The sequence below is a fragment of the Ixodes scapularis genome, unplaced genomic scaffold (genome assembly GCF_016920785.2).
Source record: "Ixodes scapularis isolate PalLabHiFi unplaced genomic scaffold, ASM1692078v2 PGA_scaffold0__279_contigs__length_252992795, whole genome shotgun sequence".
In the NCBI taxonomy this organism is placed as follows: domain Eukaryota; kingdom Metazoa; phylum Arthropoda; class Arachnida; order Ixodida; family Ixodidae; genus Ixodes; species Ixodes scapularis.
The window spans coordinates 244,321,494-244,337,874 of NW_024609835.1; the positions used below are offsets into that span (position 1 = coordinate 244,321,494).

At 44.1% G+C, this 16,381-nt stretch overlaps 1 pseudogene; it reads left to right on the plus strand.

The window, feature by feature from the left end:
• The first annotated feature begins 9,191 nt into the window (after positions 1-9,191).
• The window catches only part of LOC121838368, a 50,431-nt pseudogene continuing 43,241 nt past the window's right edge, over positions 9,192-16,381 (plus strand).

Genomic DNA, 16,381 nt, shown 5'->3' on the forward strand with positions numbered 1-16,381 from the left:
CCGGCTTGAGCGGCGTCGGCGTCACCGTCGGCGTAACCGCGACCCCCCTCCCCCCCCCCCCCCCCCCCCCCCGAGGGCCTCGGGAAGACCTCGGGTTCCTCAGGGAGAGAGGAGGTCACGTGACACCACCCCCCGAGGTCACGTGATCCCCCCGCCCCCCAAGATCACAAGACCCCCGTCAGTTTCCTTCCCTACTCCTCCTCAAGAGCTGCGCTCTAATTCGGCGTTACAGGGAGTTCTAAACGGCTTTCACTTATTAGCCGGCGTCTAGGGTGGCCCGAACGTATAAAAAAGCAAGGGCTTCATAACCCAAAAGTTACGTAAACAAAGGTCGTGAGAGTGTCAAGCAGTAGCGTCACTCCCTTCGCACTGCTGCCACACTTTTTCGGCGTTCTAAAGGATGTAGTTCAAAGGCGAGCCAATCGGCTCGGTAAATGTGAAGAGCACCGGCTCTGCAAATAACGGCTGGGCTATAAAAGGCGCGTTCTTTCTCACGTTTAGAGTTTCAAGTACATTTATTCTGTACTTAACTTAGGACAGAAAACGGGGAAAAGCAGGTCGAATAGCCGTCCTGTTCTGACGTCGTCGCCCCACACGGCAAAGATGATGTTGGAGAAGACAACCAAAAACCGGGGCGTTCCACTCTGCCCCCTTCCCACCCAAACACGCACACATACACAAAATAACCGCGAGGCCGAAGAGAAAGAACATATTAGTGATCCCCCGAAGATGCGCGCAGTCTCTGAGCGTTCTGCAGACCGTGCGGTGTACACCACAAGGGACTGACAGTGTCTGGTATGCAAAGAAATTTGGAGCTAAGCAGCCCGGCATTCGGTATGAATTAAGTGCATGGAATGCGAGGAATGGGCTCGTGAAGAGTGCTTTGGAGCTCACACAGTGCGTTTCCAGTGTTTTGTTCAAGAAACTTAACGCATATCAGGTTTTTGAAGTGTGCGTCTTTGCACCCTCATTTTGTCACACAAGGCAGGGCAAAATTAGACATAGTGTAACCTTCCGATATTGTAGCTTTGTTGCGCACAAGAACATCAACACCTTCAGAAATACATCTGTCCTTGCCTTGTGAATCAGCCTTTTCTGCCAATGTTCACACTAACGCCAACCTTTCCACAGGTTTTTGTCATGGCGCAAGGTTAAACTCGGGCCCCTTGTTTAGAATCTCCGTTACCTTGCAAAGTGCTCATGCATCCTCCAGAAAGATAATACCGTTGGACACCACTTCCTTCTTTGCTTTTGTCGGCAGCGTGGCTCGAAGCTTGTTGCACATAAAGTCCGTCACTTTTGACGCAAGTCTGAGAAGCTCACCGTACCTTCGCTTGCTTCACATTGAATGGTCGTAGAACTCGCACACAGCATCCTTCAGAAGTCCCGGTGCCAGCTCACTTGCTTCTATACATTTCCCTGCTTCTGTTGCCTTGTCCGATAAGGAGCAGACTTTTATCGGCCACTCAACAATGACCGCAGGCTTTCCAGGTGCTAAATGAAAGTCCATAATCTTTGCGCATGTGCGGTTTTATTCATTCTATGTGTTTCCTTGAGTAAAGTTCAGTTGCAAGTTACGCCTCGTCCCGTGTGCTTCTTTCTTTGTCCGTGTTTTTAGGCGTAGTTACCACCATGCATAAGTACCAACTAGCCCAACTCGCAGTTTTAACTAAATTCACCCACACTACAATTATATAAAGTGCGCACAGCATTTTACGGCCTTCTGGAAAAATATGCGAAATTTGGACACCTTTATATGTTTCAGTTTCTTATTGGAGAGCATCTCTGCGCGGGCAGCGCGGGCAATCCCGCTCCGTGTCTGACACGCGCAACGTGCGTGCGCCGCCACGTATCACACGTAAAGGTGCGTCTTTACAGTGGCACCGACGTCAACATGGCAAACCTGATGTCACAGTCCGGAGGCTTACTTATATAGCCTCTTCTGCGTTCGATGCGAGGCGGCGAACTCACGTTGCGCGTTTTAGACAGTTTTAGAGAGCAGCTCTGTTCGGCGCCAGCTCGCGCGCCCTGGGCCGACCGCTTGTCACGTGCCCCCCGCCCCGTCGTCTTTCATCCTCGTCTCCGACAAGCTAACGATTTAAATCGAGTTGGTCCATTTTCAACCTTGATTGACAGAGACATTCAATTTTTAATACGGTATTGGCTCTTCCTGCTCAACGTCCTCTGTAGTGCGCAAACTGTGCAAACACGGAAGTTGCATAAAAAACAAAAAGATTACAAGGAAAAAAAAAATCTCGAAAAATCTGTCGTGGCAATATACAAATTGTTAACTCTGTTTTGCTTTTTTTATGTTTTTTTTTTTTTTTTGTTTTTCTTTGCGGATTGTACTGGACAGCATAGGTACTAAATTGACGTTCACATGCAGATTGGCTAAATAAATGCACGTGACAACTTCTCATGCTTTCGAGCTTTATGTCTGCTCACATTTTTGCCTGGAACATTCTAAATGTGTGGGTCGTCCAGATGTTCGTAACTTATAACGTCTGCCGCTTGATAGAGGTTGTAAGAATAGACTGTCGTGAGCTCACAGTGAGAATTGACTCTCTAGATATTCCAAGACGAAAAGAAAAGGAAACAGGGATCCATGACACTTCGAGGGCAGACGTGACAACTGTTATAATCTGAAAACTGATTTCTGAACATGAAAAACGTACCAACGCTGGTTCTTTAAAAAAAATATCAATCATTATCTGCCTTCACACTTTGTACATGTTTGGAAAAAGGAAGAATAAAACGGATACACTTTCTTTTCGCTTGAATGTTAGATGTACACCTTTTTGTTAACAATTTTCGGATGATTTCATAGAGCAGCAACTAGCATAGGAATTGTTTGGATTTTTTTTATTTTATTACATCCCACAATACATAAAGATGTTTAGTACATTATTCCAGAAGTCCACTGTAGGAATCACTATAATGGTCCCGCTATCTTGGTGGGAAACTAGAGAATTCTGGTTTCACTTTTCGTCAAAAAAAAAAAAAAGGATTTCTTTGTTTATCTCCACGGGAAGTGCAATCGATCATTGCGGCGTTAGACGTTTCAACAATTGCTTACGTTTTATTTCGCTGGCGTTGGCCGCCTTTACGCATATTTTCGATGTTCTTTCATTTACATCTTGAATTTAATTTCACCTTGAATCAGCATGAAGTGAAAAGTTTAATTCAGAGAAATTCGTTGTCAGCCAATGTCAAGTAAGTTTACACGTAAAATTCACGGGTATACACACTGCTACACACACAAAGACAAAATAGACACCCGTGCACACGCACAGACGCTTGCACACAGACGCTTATTAACACACGCGAAGGTACTTAGGCGTACGCACACGAGGTCATACATACGCACGCACCAGTGCATTGATGTGACGTTCACGCTCACTCCCACAGGTACACCGACGCACATGGCCACACCCACTCACACGTGCACATGCAAATACACGCTTACAGATGTGGGTTGTAGATAATCGCTGCTGCATTACACGTGTGAAGGATTGCATACATTATAATTGGAAGACGATGTGCGTCACTAGGTGGCTTTGCTGGTGCTGCAAGATCTGCTGTTATTACTTTTTTTTTTATTGTCACGAAACAAAGCCCGCATTAAAGCAAGTTTTTATCGCAACTACAATGTTTGCTTGTAGGCTTCACGCGTAAAAGAAATATCTTTTCTTCTAAGTAGAATGCCTCATTCAACATGGACGCTTACTCCACGTGCCGAGACTCTTCCATGACGTAGAATCGCGAGGCTTCTTTTACCTTAAAGAGTATATTCACTCAAGTCTCATTCCTTCAAACCAAGAGAACTGCAATGCCAACTCTTTTGTTTCTTTACCTAGGACCGACAGACAAAATTACGATGTGCAGTTATATTGACGACCGTTACGTTTTCTAAGTCAAGTATTTGTTAGTCTAAAGTTCAACACTTCAGCACATTCTGCAAGGGGTTTCTGGTATATCATTTTAATATTGCATCACACATGCGGAAGCTAGTGTGCGAGACTCTAGTAAGGTAATAGAAATATAATCATGCAGAAACGTCATTAGTCTGGACATAATAGGTGCAAAAAATTACCGAATTTCAAGCAGCTTTTCTTGTCGCTTACATTTTGCTGTAGCCCAACAAAGAGCCGAGACGACCAAAACGCGCAGCACTAGCTATCGAATAGCTTTTTTGTGCAAACTTGCACCAGTTCAGATAATCTGGACGACCCGCACATTTAGAATGTTCCGGGCAAATATGTGAACAGAAATCAGGCAGGAAAGCATCAAAAGTTGCCGCGTGCACTTATTTAGCCTCTCTGCCTCCGAACGTCAATTTGGTCACTATTCCTGCCCTGGACCAGCGCCGTGATCACAACGTCACTGAACGCTTCTGCTTGATTGAAAGACACTGCGTTCGGTGCAGAACGTAGTTTTCTTCCTGCTCATGATAGTGCCTGCAAATTTAAAACGTAGGAGAAAAAAAGCAAAAAGCAAAAAGCAATGTCCCATGGCCGAATAAAGAATAGAGACTGTACCTTACAAGCACATGCATAACATTTTTTTTTGGCAATAACAAGAGTTTAACGTAATAGAAGCAAGTGCAAAATGAAAGAGGAGACCGTTTCAGTACAGTGTTATTTTAGTGCGTACTAATCTGTGAAGTTTCAAATAGCCGACTAGTGCGACTTCAGCAGCAAAAGCTTTTCAAACAACGTGTCGCTAAGACGACGCCTGCAGGGGCACAGAGTAGGGCTGCCAGGGGAAAATAGGCTCCCTACAGAGGCAGACCGAACTGAAGTTCGTATTATACCTTAACAAAACGCGCTTCACAGCAATGTATTTATGCAGCATCGTGATGGAGGTGCGCATGGTTTCCAAGTAACGAAACACCTCAGCACGCACGCTAAATGCGCTTGACATCTCGGTCGAGGAAGTGTGACCCGAAAAGTTAATGAATGCGTAGCTCTCATTTGGCTACGGCGCCCAGACTCCGGTAAACCTTGTAGACAGATCCTGCGCAGCTTGCACAAGGAGATCGCTGATGTCATGCGCACCATCGCGTAGCATCCAACGGGTCCTAAAATAAGGGTGTCTACAAGAAGCGATAAAAACTGGTTTGTCACCCAGGCACAACAACCTTTGGAAACGTCTCTCCAGACCGTACAGGGCAGCGTGCGCGATGTTTTCTTCCGTACGTGGATCTTGTCAACTTTCCAGCCCTTGTTCTAGCTTGACTCGGACCGTGAACAACACCGGAAGCAACCCACCGTAGTAACCACTGTTGCTGCTTCCTTGCAGGCGTTCAATCGCTGAAGTTTATGAGGGAACTGTGAGTACAATGATCCAGTATGCGCGACATAAAATGAAAGTGGTGAAGGCACGCATGTTATGAAGCAATTACTGTCCACGTTATGCATATTACTTTCTGGCACGTGAAATTAAATCAGCGCGCCAAAATGACAGGGAAGTAGAGGGAAACACACTGGACGCGCTCGTCCTGTGTGCTTCTTTTTTTAAGTACTGTCTTTTTTGCGCGCTGCTTCTAATTTCTTAGACCATGAACCAACTCGCTGCATTGCTAGTATATTCCACTTTGCGGCGGGCTATTATTCATATCATAGATGCGAGCTAATTAGATTGTTGAGTATTGTTCATTATCTACCTGAAGCAATTAGTTTTAGAATGGTGCAATATTCCTCAATAAGCTCAATCTCCGAGGACTTCAAGAAGGGTAGCTGGAGCTTGTTCGAGAGAAGTTGTAGTTTCTCCTTGTTCTTGGTGAGGACGTCCAAGGCGTGGTACAGAGAGTTCGAGCGAGTGATGCAAGGGTGTCGTAATTGCTTTCCAAGGATATATGTAACAACTTCCGCTGATTTTGGCCGACCCGAGGCGTCCCAGTGTTACGAGCCCCTTCTCATCACGCTGGAATGGAGGCTGTCCATAGCGATTAACTAAGCATGTGACACGCGCACCGCAGGTACGGTGACAAAAGCTGGCCTGGGAGCTTGATCTCTTCAAACGTGGCGTGCTCAACATAACCCGAAAATGCAATCGTTATAATAAATTATCGCTGTATCTGGACTAGAAATTGGTCGTTTCTAGTCTAGAAACTCTATAAACTGATCGTTATATGTGTCATGATATAGCAAACCCGAGACTGTGGTAAAAGCAGGGAAACTTGGTCGAAGAAGAAAGACAGGGGAAAAGACGTTTTTTTCCCCTGTCTTTTTTCTTCGACCAAGTTTCCCTGCTTTTACCACAGTCTCGGGTTTTATACCCCATAATCAATATCCACCAGCTGGCCTGCGCACTTACTGTTTTTTCGTTATTTGTGGTATCGTTATAAGTGGATTGCACTGTATATAAATTATTTCTACAGAAGAGAGGCCAGATGGTCGAACATTAGAAATAAAATATGATAAGATAAATAAGGAGTGCGCAGCGGGCTGTCACGCCCAGGTAGCTCTCAGTCAACGTTTACCATACGTCGGCTGTAAAGCACACGTACAGTGGCAGTTTTAGGTTCCGCCCAAACTCTCGCGAGATGGAAATCGTAATCAAAGTCGACTCTGGGACCCAGAGTTCCGTCTCGACATGACATTTAGGGTTGTTGGGCAAGTAAATGAAAAACAAAGTATAAAGAAATATGCCAAACAAAACAAAAATGAGATGACATAATCAGTCTACTATAACTGAAATACACAAGCCAACCAGAAGGCCATAAAAAACGCCCCTCTGACGAAGGCCACAAACTCCGTTTGCTCGACGAAGGTCAAAAGAAGCATCCCTTCCACAACCAGATCCGTCAATGGACTGTCCAACATGGTCTACGTGACCACGGTAGCACTTGGCACAGTCGCAAGCACTAGTCTCGTTGGATTGAGGGCTGGTTCTGGGCAAGCGGTGGCATGTCTCTTTTTTTGGTAAGGATCTCGCCGAACGTGCTCATCGAACTCGACAAAAACAATAGGATGAATACGCTACGCCAAGTAAATAGAATTATAATAATTATAATGTAAAAACAGTAGCCCAAAATATAAAAAATATCAATATCTACACAAATTTTAGCATACCTTCAGGCGTGCCCTTACGTTGAACGTTGCCAACGGTGACCCAGCAACAAACAATATTTTGGCATAACTGGCAGACGGCCTTGACGTTTTTTATCTTCTTCTGCAATGACCTTAAAAGATTTTCCATCAAGGATATTCGGTTTCCCCTCTCTGACGATGTTGGCGATAATTGAGTCATGTCCTGCCTCTGTGTGTGTGTGTATATATATATATATATATATATATATATATATATATATATATATAATCTGTGTAGAAAACTATAAAACTATTTGTTAACTAACATGGGGTGGTCTTTCAAATACGATAAAACTTCTTATGGTATGGCTTTTACGTCTACTGACGAACTGTCAGTCCGGTATTAACACCGAGAACGAAAGCAAGCGTCGCCATTGTAACCGCAGAAGGATTGGAGAACATTCTTTTCTTATGTCACGCCAAAGGTACATCAATTTGGCTCACAATATATTAACATTGCGGAAATAAGAGTAAATTGAAATTAAACACGCAGCAGAAAGTCGTTTCGAAGTCGTCAGCAGCCAATCTGCAATCGTGCAAATGTTGACTACCGAAACATTGTTTTTACCACGGCATATTTTACTCCGGCGTAGAGTCCGGCAGACTGTCAGAGCGGGAGGGTAACCACTAGGACTTGGATTTTTACGAAAGTCATGCGATCCAGCTGTACAAATCGTTGCGAAATGTCGGCCTTCCGGAAAAGTAATAACTGCTCTAGAGAGGATATAGGAAATCACTTCGCGCTTCTCTGAAAACTTCCCCTTCCATCGAGCTTCCACGAAGTGTGCACAGCGACAACAGCTCCACTCATCCGGACGAGTCTCGTGGCAGCAGGCACTAGCACCATTGCATGTTAGAAAACTTAGAAGTCCTTTGCATGGTCAAGCAAATTAAAAAAAAGAAAGAAAACAAAAAGCTTCCTCAATTTCTAGACACCGAGTAACTCAAAGCATCCACGCGCGGCTTCGGTAATCCAGAACGTGCTATTGTGCTATTTGCTTTTTGTGTGCTGTGTGTGTAGGAAAAGAGAGGGGGGAGGGGGGGGGGGGCAAGGATACTGTTTCTGGAAGGATGGCTTGTCTCCATGGAGAATAGAAGGGTAGGAGAGGGCATGACGTCAGCAGCGTAGCCTCCACAAGCCGTGCTCCCTTGACGCCTCGCCTCTTTCTCATTTTCCTCCTCACTTATCAGCCCAACATGACCACATCACGTGTCCGTAGCTGGCCTTCGTCTAGTCTTCGATCTCAAAGAACCTACTGGACGGAGCACGTGCATGCAAGCCTGCAAGGAATCCTTGTACAATCAACCATCCATCTCGCACGTGACATGTCACGCGCACCAATCGCCAGAGAGATCTGCGGTCACGTTGGGCACAATATCGTTTAAACTTTTTTTTTATGACTAGGCTTCACCAATATTGGAACGTGCTCCCTCCTAGTACTTATAACTAGTGATGGGCCGAACTTTTGCCGAATCGAAACTTTGACGCCGAATCTCGGGATTCGGCAAATTGTATTTTTGTATATAAATTGTATATACGCTGCATTGCATTGTAAATTGTAAATTGTATTTATGCTGCATTGCTTGACCTCTTACCGACCGTTTTTGATCGTTCAGACAGATTTCTTGGCTTGTTTGACTTGGAGATCAGAGTCCAAACAACAACAGGCATTTTGTATAATTTTCCAACTTAAACGCTTAGCACTTGAAGAAAACTATAGCATTAAATAAACTCCTGTGTTGTATAGAACATTTGTTTTTCATAATAGTTAAGAGTATAAAAAGATATCCAGCTGAGACAAAAATACTTACCATGTCCTCTAGGTGGACCCAGCTCCCTTCTGGCCAGTTATGACGTACTGTTTACTGTAAAGTACACGAAACAATATCTATTGTCTTTCCACATATACCTCGAGATGTTGCTAGAACTGCGAATAATTTCGAAGTAAAATGGATAACAATGGATGCGAGCGTAATTGCTCTCTTCGACAAAACAAAACAAAAATTTGATATAGCTCGGGCCATCGTATAATGACAGACTAGTATATAAAACCATCGCCAGCCTTCGAAAGGCATCGTCGACATCTATCGTCCAAGATGAAGGCAACCATTGCAGTTCTTTGTCTCCTCGTTATAGTAGCATACGCCATTCCGGCGGCGGATGCGATGGGTAAGTTCGTCTTTTTCAAAGCCTAACCATCACGTTTCTTGTATCTTCCTATTGCCGCGCGCGCAGGTGGCCCAGCGGGCGGCGCGCTCGTGGCCTAAGGGTTATGGCGCCTGCCTACCGCGCAGGAAGCCAGGGTGCGATTCCTGGGCGTGAAGACGCAGTTTTGTTGACTCTACCGTAATGTTGTGGTAAATTCGAGAACCGTGTTGCTGATTCGAGGTTAGAATGTTCTACACACCGAACCTTGTACACCGATTGTTCTAGAAACCCACGCGTGTACAAAAGGGGCTTTGCGTGGCAAGCCGGAGCCAGTTTCGCCCCAGCGTTCGACTCTGCAGTCACGCCGACTTCGACGCCCGCGACGCTCTGCTTTCTTCTGTTGCCTTTTTATTTTTGGGCACAAGTTCGCCCCATTAAACGTTTACTTTCTTTAGTTATTACAGCCTCATCACTTGTCTGTGGTGACACTATACCCTTTCCTAGGGGTTGCCATATAGTCTACCGAATTTTACTCAAGAGCGAGTGTTGATACTCAATCAGTAACGCACGCCGCTGGTTACTTGAATAATAGGGATACCAGACCGCGCCCTACCGGCGTGCGGTCTGGTATCCCTGCTGCTTGGTACACGCTAAAAACCTTAGGCTAGCAGTTGTACCGCACTGGCTATATTGCTCATCTAATGCTGAGAGACAAGTCGCCCATTTAGGCACACCAAGTTTAGCCTGTATTAACATACACACAAAAATTTACTTGTTTAATGACGAATGCTATCGCAGTTCATAGTCGACCTATCAATAGTGGTTCCCGCAGTGAATTTTTAGCAACCCAGTGAAAGTTCGGTACAAAGGCTTTCTTTTGTAGAAAGTGATTGCCCTGCCATAATTCACGTCGTTGTCGCGCGAGGGGCGGCGGCGATGGAACGACAGGATCACTAGCACTCTTTCCGCGCAATAGGTTTTTACTTACGAACATTGCCGGATTTTGCCTGAAAGGAGCATAAACAGCTACTGGTGCCCCCAGAACGGCTACCTTTTTTTTTGCGCCCTGTATGTCATACGTACTAACGGTTTCGAATAAAATGCGAACACTGGAGAGCATGACCGTAAACCAATGCCGCACTTCCTAGGGGGACCTCTGGAAGCTAATAAAACTGCGGGGTGGAGAGTAGGAGGCTGCGGGGGTGTGCGTCCTACTGCGAAGTGTTTGAACCTCGCCCAGCACAACCCAAGCCTCGACACTGCGCCTATGGTGCACTGGAAGTTCCGTCAATGTTCGCATTTCGTTCGAATCCGATAATATCTTAACTGTGTCTTATGATCTTTGCAGAGCCCCGGAGAACGCTGCTATCTGGAATCAAAAACTGGACCATGCAAGGCAAGCTTTCGGAGATTTTAAAACGACAATGAGGACCAGAAGTGCAAAAGATTTATTTATGGAGGCTGCGAGGGGAATGAAAATAACTTCAAAAAAGAACAGGAATGCGAACAAGCCTGCAAATCAGGTAATCAAAACTTTGTATTTTATTAAAAGGTGATCCACCGGAGCGCTTCAATCGCGGTGAAGCTGCTTACACATCGTACAAGAGACATACTCTCTAAGGTGAATTTCGTGTATGACAGTCCTGTCAAATTGGTCGTACAAATACCGCCTGCAGATGCGTTCCAAGCGTACATATGCATGCTGCAAACATGCTTGGAAGATGCGTGAGGTGTATCCGGAGATATGTTTCTGTTTGTGTCTGCGGAAAAACTCCGCGCCTTTTGTTTGATGAGCGAGCAGCGTGATTGTGGATGAACAGAGATGTGCAAATTTCGAACGTAAGGCATGATGCTGGCACAGACACCAGTAGAAAGGTGGTCTACTGATGCTGTCTAACGCCCGGCTCAGACATTTCCGTTTGAGTGCATCTAGGTGCGGTGCAATCGTTCTTGATACTGGCGCCATCTATGGTATTGTCGAGAGACACTTCCCATGTCCAAATATATTTTCTAACTTTTTCTAACTTCCTTTACTCTCGTCTGTGTGTTTGTTTCTCGATGCCGACATAGGAGCAACATTGAATCACATAAGTTTTTTCAGATGTTCATTGTGTTTATCTTAATTGTTGTCACTTAAATTCTCAGTAGAATTTTGGGAAACCAATATTCAGCTTATTAATTCGTTTATGTGAATCCGAAAAAAGAGAACTTCATAAATCGCTTGTTCGTATTAAAATATACCGAGCCAACAGGAATACCGAATTCGGAAAGTTGTACCAATCAGTTACATAAACCAAAGATTGCGTCATCACTAAATTAACCGGTCTGAAATGCTTAGTTAAGCTATCATACTTTTGAACGATTCACGCTCTTATTAATGATATTTAAAGTGTGCCCGTTCAATAACACGGCACCACTAGAGAGCCAGAGCATTAACCAGGCTTACTTCTGAAATAAGCTAATGAATGGATTTAATGAGAACATAATTTCTTTTAATATAATGTGAACGGTAGCTAAGGTCACATGCACGAGTATATACAGGGTGTCACAAAAAAAAAATTACAGGGTTTTTTTCGCCGCAAAAATAAACTCGGCATCGCCGAACACTCATTCTCCGCCCAAAGGTAGCGCTAGAGGTCACAACCAGATTCCAAAGTTTCAGCCCAATCCGATACCTTGTTCAAAAGTTATAAGTGATTTTCTGAACATTTCAATGGGAAAATGGAGCCCATTTTCGCCCATTTTCGGTTTCTGGTGCCATAGAGCCCCATGTTTTTGAAAACTCCGTCGGCCGCCATTTTCCCATTGAACTTTTCCAAAAATCATTTATAGCTTTGGAATAAGGTATCGGATCGGGCTGACACTTAGGCATCTGGTTGTGAACCCTAGCGCTACCTTTGGGCGGAGAATGAGCGTTCAGCGATGCCCAGTTTATTTTTGCGGTATAAAAAAACGTGTAATTTTTTTTTTTTTTTTGTGACACCCTGTATTTTAGGTAGGCGCTTCCGCTGCACGAGTGTTTGTTAGGCGATGTGCATATTAATACGCAGAGCTCGCTCCGGTCATGCATGCTACAGCCCCCATAAATGCGAAACGCCCTCGGCAACCTTAAATTGTGCATTATTGAAAATAAGTGGGTTAATTGTATTCCTAATGAAACAACGAAGCCTTGAAATTGATAACCCCTTAAAACAATTTTTTTAGAACGCACAAAGGGCTGCCATTTTTTCTTTCGTTTCCCTTTTTAGAACTACTTGGAGTGATAATTTCTGATTATTTTTAGATACACTGATTGAAATCAAATTGATAAAATATAAATCAAATAGATTTAATGTAAACAAAAAAAAACTATTTTATTATTTCCAGAAATATATTTTTTTTCCGTTTTTTTCCTCGTGTGCTGCAAAAATTTAAAGTTCCTTTGATGATATATAATATTTGCGCCACGGACAATGTCTACCTAGTATACATTAAAATAACAATATATTTATGACAACCCTTGAACCCAAGAATAAACGTGAATATTACAAACAAAAATGCGTTTTACCGTGAGGTTGAATAAAGCAAATGGTTTCACAGGCAACACCCAGTTTTCTGCAACAATAAACCAATCAAAAACCGATTTCTAAATCCCCGAATCGCGTACATCTCTCGTAGACTCAATTTATATTTTGTTTTGCTTGTCTCAATTCGACACAGTAATGGAGGTCCTCCCCCTGCACTCTATTTCGCTTATATAACGAAAGCCAAAGTACAGTTTACTTCTGTACTTTTAAACCAATTTTGAGGCATTGCTAGGATATCTAGAAGCTACTTATTATAAAGCACGATTTTTCGTTCCCAACACAAAAAAATTGGATTTGTTCAGGCCTAGTCAAGCAATCCTCTAAGGTCTGAAAAAACATCATGTATCGCAGTGATTTAATATTTGATTTGTGCTCGTGCCAAAAAGCGGACTTCGTTCAGCTGGTTCTATGCCGTTTCAATCGTGGTACCTGTGAATTGCACAGCGTCTCTCTAAACATGCACAATAGAAGCACTCCGCTGCATAAGACTCTGGTGAACACCGGTGCGAGCTATTTCCATTCGTCTAACCTTTTAACTGTTGTGATTTTAATTAGCATTTACCTTGCAGGAAAACAAGTCAAAGCTGTCTGATTCTGGACACGATGTCTGTCTTGGCGGTTGGAGATCAATGGTGACAGGGCACTAAGACTAAATAAAATCTCGCATTTAGAAAAAGGAGATAGTGCTGGCGTATTTTTTCCTCCGTTTTGGTTTTAGGCATGCATGAAGCTTCAGTTAATGCAATTCTGTTGTTTGAGGCTCTTGCAAACTCCTCTGCAAATGTCTTCTATTTTCCACCAAAGAAAACGGCGGGGGATTGACCTAAACTTTAAAGCTTATTAGTTGAGCCCACAACTTATGTCTAACTTCAGCTCAAAACAAAAGTTTAAATAACAAAGTTTCATACACTAGAAACATAATTCGAAGTGCGTGTCATTATGGAAGCATTAATTGCATTGAATTGTCCCAAAGAAGCAGCACTACCCGAGATGAGGGTGCCATGGACTTGAATGCCAAACTGAAACGCCCCCTCGACAAGCTTGTCATGCTCGAGAGGGAGCTTCAGTTGCAAAATCTGACCGCATTTCCTACCTGAAAGCAGCGTTGGAATTTAAGCGTTAGATTTTCGGGTAATGCACCAACGGGCTCGTTAGATTTCAATTGGCTAACAATTATTTTCTTAACGATTGTGCGGTATCGCCTATAAAGGTGTGTTATTCGTTACTCGATCGTTACTTTTGATTCCTGTGATTTTTGTTTTCGCTGTAAATTAAATTAATTCGCATTCTGTAAAATCATATCATGAAGACACAGGCCGCTCGCGGTAAGAGACATCCGTTTTGTACACAAGAATTTGCCGGCACTTGAAGGTTTTAAAACTTCGTTCCAGGTAATTCTACACGAAGGTTCTTTGTGGAAATAAGACTTCGGTGGTGGGTTCGTAAACCGAGTGTCTCGGAGCATTGTTTACTTGGCTCGCTTTCTCCTGACCCACCCTTTACCCCTAAGGTTCCCATCTTATTAGCGAAGCAACTGGGTCGACCCGTCTGCTTGATTACAAATTAAATTTTATTGCTTAGCCTTATCGTCGCGCATAAAGGTCATTGAATCATTCGCGAAGAGTACAAAACTCCAGCAATTAGAATGAAAATCAAAATATATTTGAGAAATTCACTAGAAATGAAACACTACGAAATGCTCACTGTAAAAATTTTATTGTTGCTGAAGTTCGTTTTTGCGGCTTACCACTCTCAAATAATACTGAATCGTAAAGCAAATGCAAAAGTGACTTTTTTTTTTTTTTGATAGTAACTTGCTCTCTTTATGCTGCTGGATGTTCTGCTTGTATTCCTTCAGTTACTGTATTAGGCTCATATTTTTAAAAAAAAGTAACGAGTAATTAAAGTAATTCGTTACAGATATTTAGTGACGAAGTTACATTACAAATTACTTCCGAAAACAATTAACGTGTCAATTACAAAATTACTTGAAAAGTAACGGATTACAAAGGATCCGTTACTTATAATGGATTACTTCCAAATCTAGTCTAGACCACTGATCTCTATGTCCATCTGCTGGATCACGTTTGCCCACTCTACGAATGCGGCCAGTGGCAGCCATGTTTTTGGTAGAGTTATATTACCTCTAGTCAATGTACAGCAAGTGCAGCCACTATCATCCATCCATGGCAGACAACGCTGTGGCAGTTGTGGTGGCAGGCTGCCATAAAATGGCACTAAGCGTCTGTTAAATACGCTTAGCTTATTTCGTGGCACTGTGCGTCTGCTAGGGGGATCGGTGACCGAGTGGGCTAGCGCAACCAGGTCGGAGCACGTGGAGCGAAAGCTCGCGCTGCAGAACCCATGGGTCCTGGGTTCAATCCCCACACCTGCCCGTTTCGATCTGGGTGAGCATCGTACAGGCGTGCAGTGTCGTGTATCACTACTGCCTGACGCACGTTACAGACCCGAGGCTAGCAGTCGTACTGCACTGGCTAAATTGCTCATTTACAGTGGGTAATGATGTCGCCACGTTCTGGCAGACTAACCTCCTGCTCTATAAACAACTAACGTCTAATTTCACCCTTTGACCTTTTGGCGTCTGCTTTCGATGCGAGCTGCGCTGCTTTCCCCCGGTGCTGCGCTTTCTTAGAACTTTCGCCGGGTGCTCAAAGATGGGGCTACCGTTCACGCCGGGTTTCAAGACTCTGCTTCGTCGAACAACTTGAATCAAGCACGAAATATCACCCACGGTACAGTGTACTACAGAGCCGTTCATACTAAGGGGGTTTGGCCTTCTTAAGGAGATTTTTACAGCCTGGCAACCGCAACAGCATGGTCTGACAGCCGAAGGATGACTACTTTCGTCCGCCATTTTGTGGCTCTGATTTATAGGAACACTATGCGATTTCTCAGGAATAAACAAGACAAAGAGGTAACGCCGTTATGTTATCGCGAAATCCGCTGGCTCTAACGGGCAACAGGTTTCGCCCATTGACCAAACTCTGTTCGTATAAACGGCTCTGGTGTACTAGACATACGGCTATTTTTATGGCAGCCTGCCGCCCTAGCGCTGTGCGCCACATTACTATGATGGCTAGAGATAATATAACTCTACCAAAAAGATGGCCGACCATGGTTGCGTTCCCGTCCATAGGCGGAGCCGGTCAAACGCAATCCAGCAAATAGACATAGCGATCAGTGGAGTCCGGTGAATATCTAGCGCCATCTCTGGATAAGGCAAAGAAGCATGGCCGTCGTTCGGTGTTTCCTTAACAGCTGCCGCTCCTCTGTTGAAAACAATCGAATTTTATTTTCTTATATTTTTATACTCGGAGTTCCGACTTGGAGTTTTAGCACAACAATGGGACCACTGAGAGACATCGTAGCGACCGCCATTGTTGCATAGGGTGGCGCACCGACTTGGAGGTTGCATCACGGAGCGAGGTAGGAGCCACGGTGAAAGAGCATCCCGACACACGCACAGAACGAACACGACGAGCAGCATCACCAGCTACGGCTCGGCGCTCCAGGAGCTGGCCCTGATCTTAAGAAATATTGTACACATGTAA